General features: G+C 36.1%; 1 protein-coding gene and 1 long non-coding RNA gene across 6 annotated transcripts in view; both read right to left on the bottom strand.

Moving 5' to 3' along the window:
- The window catches only part of grin2bb (glutamate receptor, ionotropic, N-methyl D-aspartate 2B, genome duplicate b), a 130,914-nt gene extending 127,921 nt beyond the window's left edge, over positions 1-2,993 (bottom strand). For 3 of the 5 annotated variants that reach the window (XM_048196527.1, XM_048196526.1, XM_048196531.1), the window contains exons 1-2: positions 2,749-2,993; positions 2,099-2,222 (exon numbers count right to left, since the gene is read on the bottom strand). The gene's annotated coding sequence lies outside the window, so the exon portion shown is untranslated. The remainder of the gene's footprint in view (positions 1-2,098; positions 2,223-2,748) is intronic. The other 2 variants (XM_048196533.1, XM_048196528.1) reach the window with 2 other exon arrangements.
- Positions 2,994-6,425: 3,432 nt separating this feature from the next.
- On the bottom strand, positions 6,426-11,534 carry LOC125272014. The gene is made up of 4 exons (XR_007185754.1): positions 9,652-11,534; positions 8,997-9,077; positions 8,765-8,852; positions 6,426-7,342 (listed from the first exon to the last, which is right to left on the bottom strand). It is a non-coding gene; the product is annotated as an uncharacterized LOC125272014 (long non-coding RNA).
- Between the last annotated feature and the right edge of the window lie 8,603 nt (positions 11,535-20,137).

Genomic DNA, 20,137 nt, shown 5'->3' with positions numbered 1-20,137 from the left:
AATTTACATTCATAATCGGCCTTACAATCGTTAAGTGTGTGCGCGGCTTTAGTTGAAATCCGATGGCTCCGTGAGGCCTCCATAGCCAGCAATGACACTTCCTCTCTCAAGATCCATAAAGGTACTAAAAACATATTTAAATCGGTTCATGTGAGTACAGTGGTTCAATATTAATATTATAAAGCGACGAGAATATTTTTGGAGCGCCAAAAAAAACAAAATAACGACTTATTTAGTGATGGCCGATTTCAAAACAATGCTTCAGGAAGATTCGGAGCACAAATGAATCAGTGTGTCGAATCATGATTCAGATCGCGTGTCAAACTGCCAACGGCTGAAATCACGTGACTTTGGCGCTCCGAACAGCAGATTCGACACACTGATTCATCTGTGCTCCGATGCTTCCTGAAGCAGTGTTTTGAAATCGGCCATCACTAAATAAGTCGTTATTTAGGTTTTTTTTGGCGCTCCAAAAATATTCCCGTCGTTTTATAATATTAATATTGAACCACTGTACTCATATGAACCGATTTAAATATGTTTTTAGTACCTTTATGGATCTTGAGAGAGGAAGTGTCATTGCTCCCTATGGAGGCCTCACCAGTGCCCAAGGAAGTCGACCGGAAGTTGAAGTCGGCCGCGTGCCGCCATCTTGTAGCAGAACTTCACTTGCGTTAGCCATCCCATTGACTCCCATTCATTTTGGCGTCACTTTGACAGCAAATAACTTTACATCTGAGGCGTTTAAAGACTCAATTTGTCCATTATTTATTTCTAAAGATACACGACAATGTATAAAGGGCTCCATTACCTTCTATGTTACATTATGGCCCCGTAGAAACAGTTTTTGTAAAAATAGGCTAACGATTGCGTCATAACCACTCGACTCTCTGTCGCACAGTAGATAAATTACCGTACAGACAGGAGGAGAAGCTCGCAGGCAATAGTATGCATTAACTTAATATGGCGTACTGGCGTTACATTTTAAAATACTATACAAAATAATTAATCAGAATAATTACTCCTGCTCACTCACGCCAAAGAACTCCCCGCTCAAGCTCGCCGTCTCTGCAAGATTAACGATGGCAGTTTGCACGCACAGCTACTAGAAGATTTACATCTGTCAGACAGGTTGCTGACGGCATCAAGCTTAGTTTGAGTCTGCGCGTCAGAAACGGAAGTGCTAAAAATCGCTAAAAATGGGCTTCACTTGTCTCAATTGAGTTTCAATGGGGTCGCTGTGTCCATTTCTTTTACTGTCTATGGGCCTCACGGAGCCATCGGATTTCAACTCAAATATCTTAATTTGTGTTCTGAAGATTAACGAAGGTCTTACGGGTGTGGAACGGCATGAGTGTGAGTAATTAATGACAGAATTTTCATTTTTGGGTGAACTAACCCTTTAATTATTGTTTTTACTTCTCACCAAGATTGCATTTATTTAGTCAAAAACACAGCAAAACAGTAATATTGTGAACTCTTTTCTATATATTTTAAAATTTATTTTATTCCTGTGATGAAAGCTGAACTTTCTGCATCATTACGCCAGTGTTCAGTGTCACATGATCCTTCAGAAATCATTCTGATATGATGATTTGCTGCAAGAAACATTTATTATTGTTATTATTATCAACGCTGAAAACAGTTGTGCTACTTAATATTTTTGTTGAAACAATGATACATTTTTTAGTACATTAAATACATTTTTGTTCGGTTGGAGCTAGGTGGAAAAACACGTAATAGTTCAGCTCTAATTTTTACCGAAATCTTCATCAGAACAAATTACATGTATTCTTCGCTTACGAAATAAGCTAAATTAGTCAAACGTAATTATGTTTTGTTCCAAAAAGAAATGAAATCTCTTTGCTGCGTGACTTGAATTGCAATTCAATAAAATTCCTCTTTAACATCCTGTGGTATGTGAGTAATTCAATTAAAATTCCATTTTGAGCCAATTCATCATTCTGGATATTGCCCAGTCCTGCTTATAGGCACTGATTCTGTACCGGTGCACTACCACTCCATCTGTCAGCGGTCTGATTTTTCTCTGTACATGTGAATGTCTGCTTCTCAGATGTCTGCTCTCTCAAGGGCTCACTCTCTCTTTCTCTGGTTTCTTGGCTTGAGCTACTGATCACTGTGCTTTTGATCCTCAGTTTCTTGGCACCTGTCTTCCACTCCTTTTTAAAACTCACAGTCTGTCTGCCTGTTGCTCTCTCCCTCTGTTGATCATTTTGAAATAGACAAAATTAAAAGGAGAGTTAAGGAAAGGCCATGGAAATGGCACAATTTGTGCCTTACATTTTTTTTAGGATTTTTTATAATTTCAATTGAAAAATATTAGAGTTGTAACTGAGATAAATAAATATTGGAACACTATCTGGGGTGCACATCAATGAAAGATTCTTCATTGCGATTTCTTACTTTCATTGCTTTTTTTAACTTTAGTTAGTGTGTAATGTTGCTGCTTGAGCATAAACAGTATCTGCAAAGTTACAGCGCTGAAAGTTCAATTCAAACAGAGATATTGTCTTTTAAAGATTTCTCTGTTTAAGGACTACAACAAGCTTCATCCTGGGTTGGTGACATCACTAACCCTAGGATTTACATAAACCCTGCCCCTGAGAACAGGCAACAAAGGGGTGAGGCCATGTTATTGCAATACAGTACATAACACAAATGCAATAGCATGCATAGAAGCAAGATGACAAAATGACACGTTATAACCATAATTAAACTAAACCATACCTGTTCTATCTTCATGCAGCATATATTCTCTGGCTCTGTAGGTATCTTACAGCAGTTTCCACATGAGTGATTTATAGATCATCATGACAGAATATGCTAATCAATGACTTTAAGATAGTTAACTTTCACATCAGCTACATAAATTCATCAACTAACCATTCAGAAGCTTGTATGGACTTGTCCAACCAATTGTCCAACTCCATTTTGAACATTAAAGGCTGAACAGTTTCTGACATTTTCAGTGAGTCTGCATGAGCCAGTTGGTGCTGCTTAGTGCTAACATGAGCTCCTGAAACTCCGCCCTCTTCGTAGGAGCAGCAGCTCATTTGCATTTAAAGGGACACACACAAAAACGGAGCGTTTTTGCTCACCCTCAAAAAGTGACAAATTTAACATGCTATAAAAATTATCTGTAGGGTATTTTGAGCTAAAACTTCACATACACACTCTGGGGACATCAGAGACTTATTTTACAAATTGTAAGAGTGGCATTATATGACCCCTTTAAATGGTCCCAAATACAAACCACCAATCATAAATACTAGCCATAAAGCCATACATAAAAAGCTACATCAACCCTGTTTGGAAGTCATGTAGCCTACCTACAATTTGAATAGATAACTGAATCAATACTGGCAGTATCATTGGCATCAACATTGGGACAGCAGGGACATGTCCCCACCACTTTTTGTCATTTCATCCACGCCATTTGCATCAGTGATAACAGCGATAAACTAAAGGGTTAGTTTATCTAAAAATGAAGATTCTGTCATTAATTCCTCACCCTCATGTTGTTCCAAACTCGTAAGACCTTTGTTCATCTTCAGAAGACAAATTAAGATATTTTTGATGAAATCCGTGAGCTTTTTGGCTTTTTGGATAGACTGCGATGTTATTACCACTTTCAAGGCTCAGCACATTGTTCACAAGAGCTGGTGGTCCTGTTCTCTCACATCACCCTTCTTCTCATGGGAATTGCACAAGTCCCATTGGTAAGCAACAGCCATCAACTTCTTATCACTCCCATCACTCAATGTCCAATAACCCATTGAATTAATGGTCATCTCTCTCTCTTCCCCATCTGTTTGGCAAGATGGCGACTATATGCGCCAACTTTGCTATAATCCTCATACATTATGCAGCTGCTAACTTAGTTGAACTAACAACTAACAAAACTAACAAAACACTACAGTAGAGTCAAAAAACTGTTATATTTCCATATCCCTCTATTTTTGTTTTATAGTCCATCTCAAAAGAGAAAATATGCTTGTTTCTCTGTACTAAGAGAGGCTTCTGAATATGTTGTCTTACTTGTGTCTTTGTTCCACATTGCTTGAAAGGCAAGATATTTCACATGTTTTTTATTACAGAAATACATCAGAGCATGGAAAATGTTACATAGTGTACCTTTAATGCATTTTTCTTTTCATAAAAACAATAGGAAAATATATTTTTGAGTTATAGATTGATCTGAATTTGTTCATTTGAGAAATTCTTAGAAGCCTATTTTTTGTGTCCTTTTTTTGCAGCCATGAACTCCAGGTCGTGTAAAATCTGGTGATCATGAATGACCCAGAGAGAATCTTTAGCTTCAGTGGAAATAAAGAAATGTGTTGACTGTACACAGGATTTTACATTGTCAGTGTAACAAATTCGATGTGATAGAGATAGGACAGATTTCAATGTACACGGACCCTTCTGTTTTTGATTGGTTCAAATTATTTCACAATTTCACATCAAGGTTTTTACATGTAACAGGAATAATTTAAATAATATGGGGGTGGGTTCCTGGACAGAGATTAAGCCTAGTCCTAGAATAAAATGGCCCTTTAACCCAGATTAACAGAAATCATGGTTTCTAGACTTGACTTAGTCTAGTCCAGAGTTTAATAAGCTGATTTGTTGGAGGAAGACTAGAGCTACTCCAGGACTAAATTGAGGCATAAATTAAACCTACCAGGAGGCAGGTTTAACTTCAGATTAAAATTGTTTCAAAGAAGACACATGTAGTACTTGGATATATATCGATATTGATATATATATATATATATCCCATCATGCTTTGCACCAGGCTGAATTGGGAGAGTAAATGTTGAAAAAAATGTGTTATTTTATGCATTTTTAGAAACATGAGAATATGGAGAGACGTCTTACTGTTTAATGTTCTATTATGTAAAAGTTTTTGTTATGTTAGTGTTTTTTGGAGATTACCATTGTGGTGAAATGTTGAGCTTGTGCTTGGGTTGAGGACCTGCTAACAAAAATTGCCTTTTTTATGTAGTGAAGCAATCACTTAATAGTGCTTTGGATCAAACTGGCCCATTTCTATCATACCAAACCATTTCTAGACTGCCAACACCGATTATCACATATGTAAATAGTTATGTTTAGTTTGTTGCTATGTAAAGGACAAAACAAAAGCATTAATAATCATAGGATTATTATATATATAGAATTAATCTATTTAAATAGAATTCATTGCAAACTGATTTCCAGGCATTTCTTTTTTTCCCTACAGCTGATGTATTTTGCTTGCTTTAAAAGAACCATCTCTTGTTTAGTAAAGTTTTTTATTATTATTGCAGTCTTCTTCTGCTGCTCGTTTTGCTTGGATTTGCTTCTGAGTTCCATCATGCAATTTTAAGATTTTCTTGGTTCATTCCATATAGGCAACTTCTCTCATGCTAATTCAGATTAGCACAGTTGGTTTTAAATTAATCTAGTTTATTTTAATTCAGGACTCCATAGTCCAGGTTTTAGTAATCTGTACTTAATGTGTGTTTCAGAAAGCCATTTTTAAACCACGATTAACTATTCTGGATTAAGGCCTATCCTGTCTTAATTTAAACTGTCCAGGAATCGGCCCCATGATCAATATATGTTTGGAATAGCTGAAATATGGACAGAAAAAAAAAATTGTGATTCTCGCCAGCCCGTAGTCTAGCCTATATAACTGTCTGCGGTCTGAAAGTGATTTTGAACTTACGGCTGTGTTTTGCCCAGAAAACGCTCTCGTGTCTTCAATGTGCTCGCGCATTCTTGTATCATGCATGGCAGAGATTAGATTAAATCAGTCTTATTAATAATGTGGATTTCTGCACAGAGTATTTCTGTTCTTCTTACTAATCACAGTTAAGACTTGGATTTAACGCCAAACACGTCACACATTCTGAGACTGTTTCAACTTCAACTAAAATCGTTGCTTCAACGAAATAGTTCAAAACATTGAAAACACAAACACTTTCACCTTAAAGTACAAAAATTATTGTTTCATGACCCTTTTAGCATGCTTGCAAAATCCCTTATAATATAAGGGGTTTAAATGTTTGTCAGTTAACAAAGTGAGAATACAATTTTGCTGTTAGCGTGACATTGAATGCATCTGATCTGAAGCCTGCGCTGCGTGTTCTACAGAATTTGTTCATCTTTGACTGCCCCCTTGTGGCCAATATAGGAAGAAAACATGCATAAAATCTGCAGTGCATATGGCAGGTTCTAACGTCACATGTTGTTCAGTGAATACAGACATCTACAATTTTTCATTCAGTTTAATTCTATTTGTATAGCACTTTTAAGATTTTATATTCTAAGGGTGCTTTACCCAGAATAGTGCATTAGATGAGGAATACTGAGTATCTAACTCAGCAGACAGCACACTGTAAAAAGTGAAACATTGGATTAACTTAATAAAATTGAAGTAACCATTCACAATAAAGATTTTACATTGACCTAATGTTCAGAAACCATTCAGTTCAAACTAATTTTCTGCATTTCATGCAAACTCTTTTCTGAATTTGGTGTAAATCAATATTTTAAATTGGCTTAAATTAAAAAAACACGTTTTTTAACAGACTTGATTTCCTGCAAACTCTTTTATGAATTTGGTGTAAATCAATATTTTAAATTGGCTTAAATTAAAAAAAAGGTTTTTAAGAGACTTGATCTAAATTTAATTTTCTTCAATCTGAAATATGTATTCATTGCAAGTAATATAAAATGCTTCACAATTGACAATCTAAAAAATTTAAATTCTCTCAAAATATATATATTTTAAATGAGTCAGATCAAACATTATTTTAAAAGATTTATTAAATCACTGTTTTTAAGATTAGACTTTTTTGGCAAAACAAACATTGTTTTACAAATACAAATATAATTCAGAGAAATAAATGTAAATCAAATACAAAACAGAGATATTGCCACATCCAGTAAACAACAAACAACTACTGAACTACTAATACGATGTAGTGGAGACTGGGGTGAAAGAATTTCTGCCATCCTGTGTTCATCAAAGCACTGAAATGGAGGCTGTCAGTTAGTCATTGACTATGCAGCAGAGTGGAGAGGCGACATATTTTGGGGGTCATTTTTCTTGCGCCAAGTTCCATTAAAACTTTCAGAAAAAACTTTGAAATTCAGTTCTTTTGGATACTCGAGGTATACCACATATGTTAGTCCAAACAGCATTGCTACAGCAGCTGCGGTTGAGGGCACGTTACTGAGGACCTCTGTGGACTCAATGAGAACCCTGGTGTCTGTCTGTCTCACAGATTAAGACGGCCATTGTTTGCTCCAGTCCATCACCTGGCATATCCTGGCAAGACAATACATAGTAATGAATAAAGAGTGTATCAGTATCTCAGAAAATTAAACACTATTTTGGTTTTGAGTGGTTGATAGCACTGTTGCGGTCTATTGTCTTTGTGTACAGATCTCAGACCCTAGGCTGCCTACAAAGGCGTTTTTTGACGGCCTGCTTATGGGGCGTGCAGCTAGCAGATCATAAGGATGAATATGATCATTTATGTTTGGGCCTGCAATCGCTGATACAACCTTTAAAGGGATAGTTCACCCAAAAATGAAAATGTGATGTTTATTTGCTTACCCCCAGCACATCCAAGATGTAGATGTCTTTGTTTCTTCAGTAGAACACAAATGATGATTTTTAACTCCAACCGCTGCCGTCTGTCAGTGGTACAATGGAAGTCAGCGGGAACTTGGACTATAAGAGTAAATAAAACACGACAGACAAATCCAAAATTAAACCCTGCGGTCTTAAGACACGAAACGATTGGTTTGTGTGAGAAACCGAACAGTATTTATATCATTTTTTACCTCTAATACACCACTATGTCCAACTGTATTCATCAATCGATTCGTGATGTCTGATCGCGCTCCGACAACGGAAGTGATGTCTAGCACTCATTGAAGTATATGGGCGAGACATCACTGCTTTTGTCAGAGCGTGATCAGACTTCATGAATCGATTGATGAACACAGTTGGACATAGTGGTGTATTAGAGGTAAAAAATGATATAAATCCTGTTCGGTTTTTCACACAAACCGATCGTTTCGTGTCTTAAGACATCAATGTGTCGTCACAAGCGTTCGTGGCGTTTCGTTTGGATTTGTCTGTCGTGTTTTATTTACTTTTATAGTCCAAGTTCCCGCTGACTTGCATTATACCACTGACAGACGGCAGCGTTTGGAGTTAAAAATCTTAATTTGTGTTTTACTGAAGAAACAAAGACATCTACATCTTGGATGCGCTGGGGGTAAGCAGATAAACATCAAATTTTCATTTTTGGGTGAACTATCCCTTTAAAACAACCAGGGCATCCATAACACTTCAGCTGAGCCACATGCAGATTGCCTCCATATAATACTACACTGAAAAGGCTAACAATGTTAGTGTTAGGGGCATCATGCTCAGATCTTCACTCATTGTGGTTAGACGGAGTTCGTTTTGAGCACAAACGATTGAGTTGTCAGGGTTTTAATGTTGGTATCATACAGGGCTGTACAGTGTGACATTTGTCACACATGCTACAAAAGAAATCAGTCTGTGCTGACAACTTTCAGGCTACTGGTGCTAAAAATCTTTTAACCTTTGTAGCACCAGTGTTACGCGCAAAAAAGTTCATGTACAACCCTGTCATAGCGACCAAAGAACAGACCGGTTAAGGTAATATCAAACATATTTGATTCAGTCTGACTCAGTCGTAATTGTACATACCTCATCTAAACGATGTAAAATCCTGCCATTCTTTTCCTTTGTCACACCACCATTTTTCCGTTGTGATTCTCATGAACTCAGCACTGATCTAAAAAATGAAAACAGCAGAAAATACAAAGTTTGGGATTAATAATTGACCAAATTATTTAAATTAGTAACAAAAGCTGTAATCAAATTACTGTTATGAATACCAAATGAACAAGAATCAACATAGTTTTGCACCAAAACTGACCTCTTCCATTTTAAAAAGTGCTGGCCACCTCTCCCACAACATTTGCAATTCTTCCCAGTCAAATATTAAATTGTCATCTTTCTGAAACATAAGTAAATTAATTATCAGTATCTTACCTGGCAAAAATTTATTTATTCAATGTTATCTACATTATATTGCAACTGCAGCAGCATTTTGAACATTTGCAAAGATACGTTAAGCCATTAACTTTTAAATGAATCATTATATTCAAATTGCAAACACACAAGGACAGTCTCCGCATGGAAAACACACGACTGGTAGATGAACGTGCTACAACATTTCTCTCCGAAAAGGTAGGAAATTAAAATAGATTGAATGGAGGATTTTAACTGTGATAAGATGATTGACATGCCAGTTTACGATGACAGGATGCACGCGACAGATCCGTCCGTTAAAGATGACAAAGTAGTATCTCCCATGGTTTACATTATTTTTTTGCTACACACTCAAAAGTTTATACTTTTTCTCCACAAAAAGAGTACATACTTTTAGGGCGTAGTATAAGTAGGCGAATTGGGACGCAGCATATGTAATCATTTGCTCCAGCCCTGAATCAGTGCAATCAGTATTGAATGTAATGCACGAATCACCTACTGACCCCAACCCCCTCCCCTCCATGGCAAAAACAACTTACCAGTGTCAGCGAAGTCTGGACAACCAGAACTGGCACCAGGAACTAGGCCTACCAAGCAGCAGCTTTCCTAAAATTAAAATCCAAACATTAATCCGTTTTAGTTTTACAGTTTCAAAGTGTAAATTAATTTTCCTCACATTCATTTCCTGCCTTCGCAAATTTAAAACATAAAACATATAAAATCAGCGTTCATAATGGCATTGAGCGCCCGGAGCTGAGCCAGTAACGTTAAGCCTAAACTCTGAGCGGGAAACGTTACACGTCACTCGCATGAGGCGATTCATTTCTTTCGGCAAAGAAATGCAATATACTCAAGCTTTAGTCATGAATACAACTTTTTTTTTTTTTTTTTTTACAACATTCAGAGCGAAAAAATATTTTTTCCTTTCATAATATCCGTTCAATCGGTCTATAATATTAAGTTCTTGGATTTCCCAGGAAAATCGTTAGCTGTAAAATGGCGCAATTTTAACGCTATACCGCTAATGTCAAAATTAACGTTATAATAACTTCTAATCTGCGTATCTGTTCATTAAAATGCGCCTCCTCCGACTTCTGCCGCTTCTGCTGCGTTCGGTCTCTTCCAGAACCTTCTCTCGAGTTTTCATGTGTGCGCATGCGCAAACCATGCTTAATCTAATAAAAGTCGTTTGATCGAATGTATAATTTAAATTTCATTGTTATGTTATAATTTTATATTGTATCGATCTAAGAAAATAGATTGAAAGACACATATAAATTACAAAATGTAATTTTACTTAACAATCTAATAATTTTAGGCTATTGGAATGAAAAAAAATATATCAAACGAAGAACACCAATGTTTTACTTTTTACAGTGCAGCAGCCTCTTCTGGTTGGCAAATAAAAAGGTTTCCAAAATAAATCAACTGGCTAAACCCACAGGGGTATACGTAGCCACTGGTGCTCGTTGGATACATGAGATGTATAGGCCTATTGTTATGCTGAAAGGACCCAAAAAGCAGAAAAACACTCAACTTCACATGCTTGCAACAAATAAAACCGCGTGAGCCTCTGGGCACTGAACCAACTCTGGGCAACAGGCAGAGGGAAAGTCAAACAGGTTGGGGTCGAAATCCAGACCAGTCCATCAGCAAATAATATCCAGTTGTGAGGCGAGAATCGAGGTCAGATGAACACAGAGAAAGGATCAAACAAGGGCCAGAGAGTATCAGAGGAATCAAAGCTCACTGTCAAGAGCAGGCTGATAGTCAGAACAGCAGTCCAAGTAGAGAGGGAGAATCCAGACTCCAAAACCAGAACAGATAGTTAAAAAATGAGTGCTGTCCAAAGGTGAGTTCTGGGGGGCAAACAGGCAACACAACTGGGCAGAAGAGAAAAACCAAGATAAAGAAAGTAAACTAAAAAGGACCTCAAACTTAACATAACGACAAAAGAGGCTGGAAACACAAAACACACTGGCACAGAACAGAGGGAAACAAGCACAGAAATCAAAATATCAAATATCAGGGGGGTATTCCAGAAAGCTGGCTATGCGGATAAGTTTATTCAGATAAACTGATAACCCCAGGGCACGCTTACACGACAACAATGTACTAAAAATGGAAAAAAATTTTTTCTTTGTACAGATTACTAACAACTATGTTCACACGGATCCGCAAAAATTATTAAAAAGGCTGTATTATGCATGCCAGACAAGTAGTTGGCGAAGACACTTTGTGAAATCAACTAACGTTACGCGCGCCTGCGCATACGCTTTCTTTAGAGCACTCGCGCCAAATGCGCATCCCTATAATCATGCCCATTTTTACAGTTTACTGCACTTTGATATTGTTCTCGTTATCTCCCTATAGTGGCTAATGAATAGGAAGTCTCACACATTCACAGAAAACACCTTCGCATTGAAAAATATGGTGGATTTGCGGATTTGTGGATTTGATTATGGTGGATAATCGTTGAAAATCGCTTTCAAAAACGTGCAGTTTGAAACCGGTTTTCAAGTTTGTGTTTTCAGGCAACCAAAACGGCGTTATCGTATAAATGAATGGCCAAAAAGCATTTTTATTATTATTATTTTCCTTTTTAGTTGAAAACGGTGTCGTGTAAACAACAGTCCCTCCCAGTTCCAAAAATGGAGGCTACTTTCAGGGTTTGCAAGTAGCCATAGCAACTCTCTGAACATAAGTGCACCTGAGCAGCTCTATTTCAGCGTTTGTTTCAGAGGCTCCAGTGAGCATAACAGATTTCACACAATAGTACATTATATAGTTATCTAGTGTAGGCTAACATAGCATAAAGCAATGTTTTTTTTTACTATGATTTATTTATTTTATTCTATTCTCACACATAGCCTAGTAGATGTGCATTCAAGGGGGTTTTGAATAAAATTGGGACATTTTCTATAGAATGTTTTTCTGTTTCTATAATAAAATGCATATGTGATGCATCTCAATGTGGAAAATGGCCAAACAAATACACATATACAGCCATATTATGAAAGCACAGGCCGTTTTTTTTTTTTTTTTTTTTTTTTTTTTTGTCAATTAATCTCTTCTTCTTCTTCAATATAATTGTTTACTGTAAAAAAATGATTAAAGAAGGATTAAAAGATTTTTAAAAAATTGCAGAAACCGCCCAATAGGTGGCAATATGTACTAAGAATGTAAATCACAAACAACAAACAATTTCAGACCTCTCCAACTCAATTTTCTAGTGCTGGTCTCATCTCAATTTTTCATTTGGCCTAATTGAATTTCTGTGAATTGAATCTTATCAATTGTGGCAACAGTCTGTTAACATTGGCTCAATAAGAAATAGGCCTAATATGCTGAGCCAATGGAAAAATGTAGTTTACCAAACCGTGTTGTTGGTCCAATTAAATAGGCTATTTGAAAATGTAGTAGCAATTGTTTATTTCTCACTGTCTCAAAAGAAAAAAATGTTTGAAAAACATAAATACATAAGCAAAATACAGAGCAGACAACAGGGTTGACATTTTATCGCTTCGCTTTATTAACAAATAAATTCCAACACAGGATACATTATTTTAAAACACTGAATACATTCTAGAGGTTTTCTGCATAACAGGATGTCTTGATGTGAGGAAAACTTCCAAAAGCGGCAATGAGTAGGTTAAAAACCTGCAAATAAAAAATGAATATTAATGACAAAGTTCCCCTGCATGATTGGCAAGTGACAGAACATAGTTAATTATATAATGAGGATGAGACTTTAGTCTATGTAGATTTTGCTTTATCATTTATTTTGTGGTATGTAATATCCAGCTTTCAGGACTGCTTAAAGGGATAGTTCACCCAAAAATGAAAATTCTGTCATTATTTACTCACCCTCAAGTTATTCCATACCTGTATACATTTCTTTCTTCTGATGAACATAAAGGAAGATATTTTGAAGACTAGGGGAAACTGAACAGTTCTGGGGCACCATTGACTTCCATAGTATTTTTTTTTCCTAAGGAAGTTGTCCCATATCTTCCTTTGTGTTCAGCAGAAGAAAGAAACTCATACAGGTTTGGAATAACTTGAGGGTGAGTAAATAATGACAGGATTTTCATTTTTTTGGGTGAACTATCCCTTTAAATGGATGAATAAAAAAGGCGGCGGAAGCAGCCTACCAATGGTATTTTGTGTGCTAATTAGCGAAGAGGCTGTTTGTTGGATCATTGTTTACTTTGTAAAGTTGCAAATCTTTATGAGAGATGTTGTTATTCAACATCTCAGTTTACTACATTATTAGTTAATAATATCACAATACAATAAACGTGCCCTTAATTGCTCTTTACTTTACTGACCTTCCACAAAAGTGCAGCAGGGACTGGCGCAAAATGCGACATCGGCATCTCGCAGCGGCACTTCCGGCGGCATCTCCAGCGGCCAGGGACTTCTTCGGCAGCTGTCGCTAGAGCGGCATCTCCAGCGGCCGCGGCATCTAGAGCAGCCAGGGACTTTATTCGGCAGCACCTGCCGCTGGCCAATATAATTCGATGATGTTGTTTTTTATTTTATTTTAAAAACTACATTTAATCAAAATAACATAATATACCAGAAGACTAGGCCTATCATTTGTAAGTATTTATCACAAATTTTGTTAATAACGTTCCGATGCTCCACTACATAAGAGAAAGTAAATCACATGTTTTGATAAAATAAAATTGCAATGTTATCCATTGCTTTGAAATGCACATGAATATAAACTGATATTTATACAGAAATTAATTTCTGATAGACTATGCTATACAAAGCTGAAATTGCGGCATCTCAAAGCGGCATTTCAGGTGGCATCTCCAGCAGCCACGGATATTCTTCTAATTTTAAAAAGCTACATTGCAACAAAATAGCATTATATATCACATGACTGTCATTTGTAAGCATTTATCATTAATTTTGTTAATATGTAGGCCTTTTCTGACACTGCAGTTGCTATCAGAGCACGCTTAACTTACTGCGTGTGTAGCCTATATAACAGTCTTATGGTAGCTATATAATGTAATGACAGTCCTGTGTATAGCAGCTTAATATTAATTTCTTCAAACGTAGTTTTAAAGTGAAAATATTACACCGAATTAATGATCAGCGGAAGGTGCCACAAACAGCGACACCTGCCGGAGAAAGTCCGTAGCTGCAGATGCCGCAATTTCAGCTTTGTGCAGCATATCAAACATAATTTCTGTATTAACCGAATAACAGTTTATTCACGTAATGACATTTCAAAGCAATAGCCTATGTAATACACTGCATTTATATTTAAGGTTATATTATATTTATAAGTTAGCTATAGCTATATAGGGTGTGATTTGCAGGGGTGGGGGACCAACAGATCATATAAAATAGCCTAAAATAAAAATATTTTATAAAAGCCAAGTAAAACGCTGCAACGTGACAATACAAACAATAATTACCCAGATAGCAAACTGACATAGAATCAACGTAGAAACGACGTTTCTCGTGACATCGAAACGACGTTGATCTCCGACGTTGATCCGGCATCAGTTTGCTCATCGGGGTAATGTTGAATCAACGTCAGACACTCCATTCAAATCTAACGGAAAATCGACGCAATTGGTTTGGTTACCGAACGTTGAAACGATGTTGATTTTCGGATGGTTGAAACGACGTTGTAGAATCAACACATATTCAACATAAAATCGATCTAATTGGTTTGCTTACCTAACGTCGAAACGATGTTGATTTCAGTTGAGTGAAACGACGTTGTAGATCAACACGAATTCAACATGAAATCGATCTAACTGGTTTGCTTACCCAACGTTGATGTTGATTTCATTTGGGTGAAATAACTCTATACAATTAACACATTTTCTACTTATTTAAAAAATCTCAAAACACTTAATACTAAAAGATAAGCCTGTTTACAAAATAATCACACATCACATTCAGTTAACATTGCTTTAATATTTACAAAATACAGGTACAAATAGCTTACATCGTTAGAGCATACAAATCTTCTATACAAGACTAACATAGAAAAGGCATTTACTCTCAAATACACACAAAGAGGTATACAAGTTAATTATTAGCTATTATAAATAGTCTCAAGCTACAAATTAAAAGCAATATTTACTCAAGTATAAAACTGGTCATGTTCTTTTGTACCAAATGTGTTATTTTTATTGGAGCACAAAAGGAGATGTAAGGCAGAACATAAAGAGACTGACAGCCTGAGTCAGAATTCACTATCACTGCTTCTTTTCTAATGGTGACTGAGACTATATGACTCTCTCCTTTTTGTGTTCAACAAAAATAAAGACATATGGGTCAGTAGATGATTTATAAAGAAATCTTACCCTTGAAAATGGAGGACAGAAGAATATAGCAGATGAATTGGTTTTCCTTTGCAATTAAAATGTAAGTTCCTTGCTCTTGTAACAGGGATGTAAACTCATCAGGGGTGAAAAGGGTGACAGATGTAACCCACAATTTCAATACAATGGACAATAAAATATATATTTTTAATTACTTTTTTAATTTCAAGGTTTATGAATATTTAAATTTATTTCATAATTATTATTGACATTTATATCAAAATTAAAATATTTCATCTTTATCTAAATGTAAACCAGTGTCAATTCATGAAGTGCCCCAATGATTTAACGGATTCACTCCTGTAATTGGATAAATGCGAATGTCACTCCTGAAAATTTGCAGTGCAGGTGGTTCTCTAGCAGCATAAAAATAAAACTGAGTACAGAAAGCAATGTGCATATTTATTATAATATTGCTCATTTATTATAAGTCTATAGCCCCCAGCTGTTAGAATAGCGACTCAGTTATGCACATGCTGTATTGTATCTGGCATTATTGTAGTGAAACTGAGCAACTGACAGTGGAAGGTGTAGGCAATATTTCAGTGAAGTCATCAAAATGTTTTAGGAGCTGAAAACTTAGTTCCTTTCTCTCTCACAAACACAACAGTTACACCTTTTCAATTTCAGAGTGTCTATTTACATAAAGTGCAAATAGCGTCCCTGGTTGGCAAACGCTATTTACACTAGCTTTTGGGCCACTCAAGTTTTAAAAAAGAAGCACAGAAGGCAACGTCTTCAGTGACACAGCAGTAGCGAGTAGGGAGTTCTGGCTTTTGATGCAGGTTCAAATCTGCCTTTTGCTAAGCTCGCATTTATTTTCAATAAAAATGAAAATAATGTTCTAAAAGAGGAACTAAACTGAATGAGTGTTTAATAATATTAAAAGTGTTTATTGGGTAGGGTTAGGAGAAGGTGTAGGGAGGATTTTATTCTACCAATAAGGCAGCATCCATTTAATCATTTTAATAAATACAATCATTTACACTCTATATTACTGCATCCTGTTAATGTACAAAAATACTGAGGTGCAAATAGTATCTGCCAATATTAAGTAGGCCTATAGATAGCATCTATTTACTCTTATTGCAAAGAATTGATACTTTACATGGTGTAAATAGAATCTATCACTATTTTCACCTAGTGTAAGAAAATGTGCTATTGTCACTTAGTGCAAATAGCCACTGCCTTTAATTTTTTTCATTGCAGGTGCACTAAACCTATTCTACAAATCACAAATTAAGAAATTCATAAGCTCAATTTTTTTGTAGATCAGTAAAACTTTGGCCAATCATGCACATTTATGGAAGTATTTTAATGCCAAATGTTTTTGAAATAAAAAGCTTGTTGAATTGCACTAACTGGAAAAAAAACATGCATCACATTAGCTGTGCTTGCATTTAGATGCATTGTATTTTTAAGGCTTGCATTTTTATGGGCTGAAATTCAACATGGTCGTATATTTAAGCTGTGAATATTTCAATAAAAAATATTTCACACACATTTTCATTATTAAAAATTCAATAATTTATTTTCACCTTTCAGATTTCAATTCCAAAATATTCATTCTGTTTAAAAATACAACCTATAAAATTCGACTAGCAATTTTCAGTCCATTTTATTTCGCTTTACAAATTCGCTTCCACAAATTCAGTGGTTCAAATTCGACAGAAAATTCAACATTTCACATCCGGGGAACTGCAGGAAAAGCAGTAGAGTGCCGATGCATGATCTCCATCTGCTGTTAGTCGACTTCACCAGCAGGCGCCGCTAGCGGCTGTTTACAAAGACGAGCAACGGCTAGTAAGTCATCATTCATTCATTCATAAAAGCGGATTTACAGAAATGGAGCAAGCGGTAAGTGAATGTGTGATGATTATCAGGGCCAGTATAAATGCAGAAAAGCTGATAAAGACACAAAAGCTGCATTTATGTTTAATTCAGTGTCTTTACGGTTACTTTCCCTGTTTAGTCTACATGTAAGCAGCTTTCTCTCCCGTGAACGAGATTATAACGTTATTGTCCGATGCTGGTGTACAGATATACATTAAATCTGAGGTAGACATATATTTCTCTCTGTTGTTTAGTTTCCTTAACTTTATATCGCAGCACTGTGTTGTAATACTATGGTTTCCCTCATCCGTCATAGGATTCCCCTGCCATCAGGACATCTTAACACAGCTTAATGGACTCGTGTACAGTGATATAAAAGAGCAAACTCGCACCTCGTTTGTGATGTAAGTTATACTATATAGGCTCCAAGAAAGCAGATACTGGCATAAAGTTGTTTTGACGCTGAACATTTGATTTTCGCAAATTTAGGGACCGTCTCTAAAGTTACGATATTGGTATTCACGTTTCTACCTTCAGTAGCGTTTAAAGAGAATGATTTACAGTCACAAAACCAACTCTAAAGTGTTCATCTAGGTCTCAGGTAATGCAAACCTTTTAGATTTTTGATGCTTATTAAAATAAAAGGTAACACTTTATATTATAGTTAGTTAATATGAACTAATAAAGAACTGCACTTCTACAGCACTTATTAATCTTTGTTAATTTTAATTCCAGCATTTACTAATGCATTATTAAAATCAAGAGTTGTATTAACATTAGGTAATGCACTGTGAACTAACATGAACAATGAACCGCTGTAATTTTATAAACCCTAACAAAGATTAACAAATACAGTAACAAATGTATTGCTCATGGATAGTTCATGTTAGTTAAGACATTATGATCCATCCATATTGTAAAATAAACTGTCAAGTAATATGTGAATATTGCTATGTATTTCACTACTGTATGGGATCATACAAAAAATGCCATAATTTAAAGCTCAATAGCATTTGACGAGAATGATTTACAGTCACAAAACTACCTGTAAAGTGTTCATATGGTGTCAGGTCGAACAGTGATGCGCCCTTCTCTCTCTCTCTCTCTCTCTCTCTCTCTCTCTCTCACTCACTCACTCACTCACTCACTCACACACACACACACACACACACACGTTAGGTTTTTGTGAATTGTGGGGACTTTCCATAGGCTGCAATGCATTTTATACTGTACAAACCGTACTTCCTATCCCCCTACCCTACCCCTAACCCTAAACCTAACCATCACAGGAACCTGTGCATACCTTTATTTTCTCACAAAACCACCATTTAGTATTTTTAATAATTAATTTACATTGTGGGGACCGGTGGCCGGTCCCCACGATGTAGGTGAACTCAGGTTTATATTACATCGTGGGGACATTTATATACATCCCCACGATGTAATATAAACAAGAACACACACACACACACACACTTGAACTCACACAAACTCTTGTACGCACATGCACATGCATATTCAAACACACCCCACTCAAAGTACATGCATATTATATACTATTTCTATTTTTTAACACGTTCATCACACAATTCATTCTACTTCATTTTCATTTTTCCTGCTCATATATTATCCTGCTTATACAAATTTTACATTGTGTTGCCAAAGCATGTATATGAGCAGGAAAAATAAAATTAACTAAGTAGAACGAATTGTGTGATGAATGTGTAAAAAGAAAAAAAGAAAAGAAAAAAAGTATGTGCATGTACTTTGAGTGTGTGTGTGTGTGTGTGTGTGTGTGTGTGTGTGTGAGAGAGAGAGTGAGAGAGAGAGAGTGAGAGAGAGAGAGAGTAGGGCGCATCACTGTTCGACCTGAGACCTAGATGAACACTTTAGAGTTGGTTTTGTGACTGTAAATCATTCTCTTTAAACGCTACTGAAGGTAGAAACGTGAATACCAATATCGTAACTTTAGAGACGGTCCCTAAATTTGCGAATTGACGTTCAGGGTCAAAACAACTTTATGCCAGTATCTGCTTTCTTGGAGCCTATATAGTATAATCTACATCACAAATGAGGTGCGAGTTTGGTCTTTTATATCACTGTACACGAGTCCATTAAGCTGTGTTAAGAGTTTTATATGTCCTGATGGCAGGGAGCTATGACGGATGAGGGAAACCATAGTATTACAACACCGCGCGGCTGAATTAAACACTGAATTAAACATAAATGCAGCTTTTGTGTCTTTATCAGCTTTTCTGCATTTATACTGGCCCTGATAATCATCACACATTCACTTACCGCTTGCTCCATTTCTGTAAATCCGTTTTTATGAATGAATGATGACTTACTAGCCGTTGCTCGTCTTTGTAAACAGCCGCTAGCGGCGCCTGCTGGTGAAGTCGACTAACAGCAGATGGAGATCATGCATCGGCACTCTACTGATTTTCCTGCAGTTCCCCGGATGTGAAATGTTGAATTTTCTGCCGAATTTGAACCACTGAATTTGTGGAAGCGAATTTGTAAAGCGAAATAAAATGGACTGAAAATTGCTAGTTGAATTTTATAGGTTGTATTTTTAAACAGAATGAATATTTTGGAAGTGAAATCTGAAAGGTGAATATAAATTATTGAATTTTTAATAATGAAAATTTGTGTGAAATATTTTTAATTGAAATATTCACAGCTTAAATATACGACCATGTTGAATTTCAGCCCATAAAAATGCAAGCCTTAAAAATACAATGCATCTAAATGCAAGCACAGCTAATGTGATGCATGTTTTTTTTTTCAATTAGTGCAATTCAACAAGCTTTTTATTTCAAAAACATTTGGC

This window comes from Megalobrama amblycephala, linkage group LG7 (genome assembly GCF_018812025.1).
Source record: "Megalobrama amblycephala isolate DHTTF-2021 linkage group LG7, ASM1881202v1, whole genome shotgun sequence".
Classification (NCBI taxonomy): Eukaryota; Metazoa; Chordata; class Actinopteri; order Cypriniformes; family Xenocyprididae; genus Megalobrama; species Megalobrama amblycephala.
Note: the sequence above shows the minus strand (reverse complement) of the source record. Positions and strands in the feature narration are given on the sequence as shown.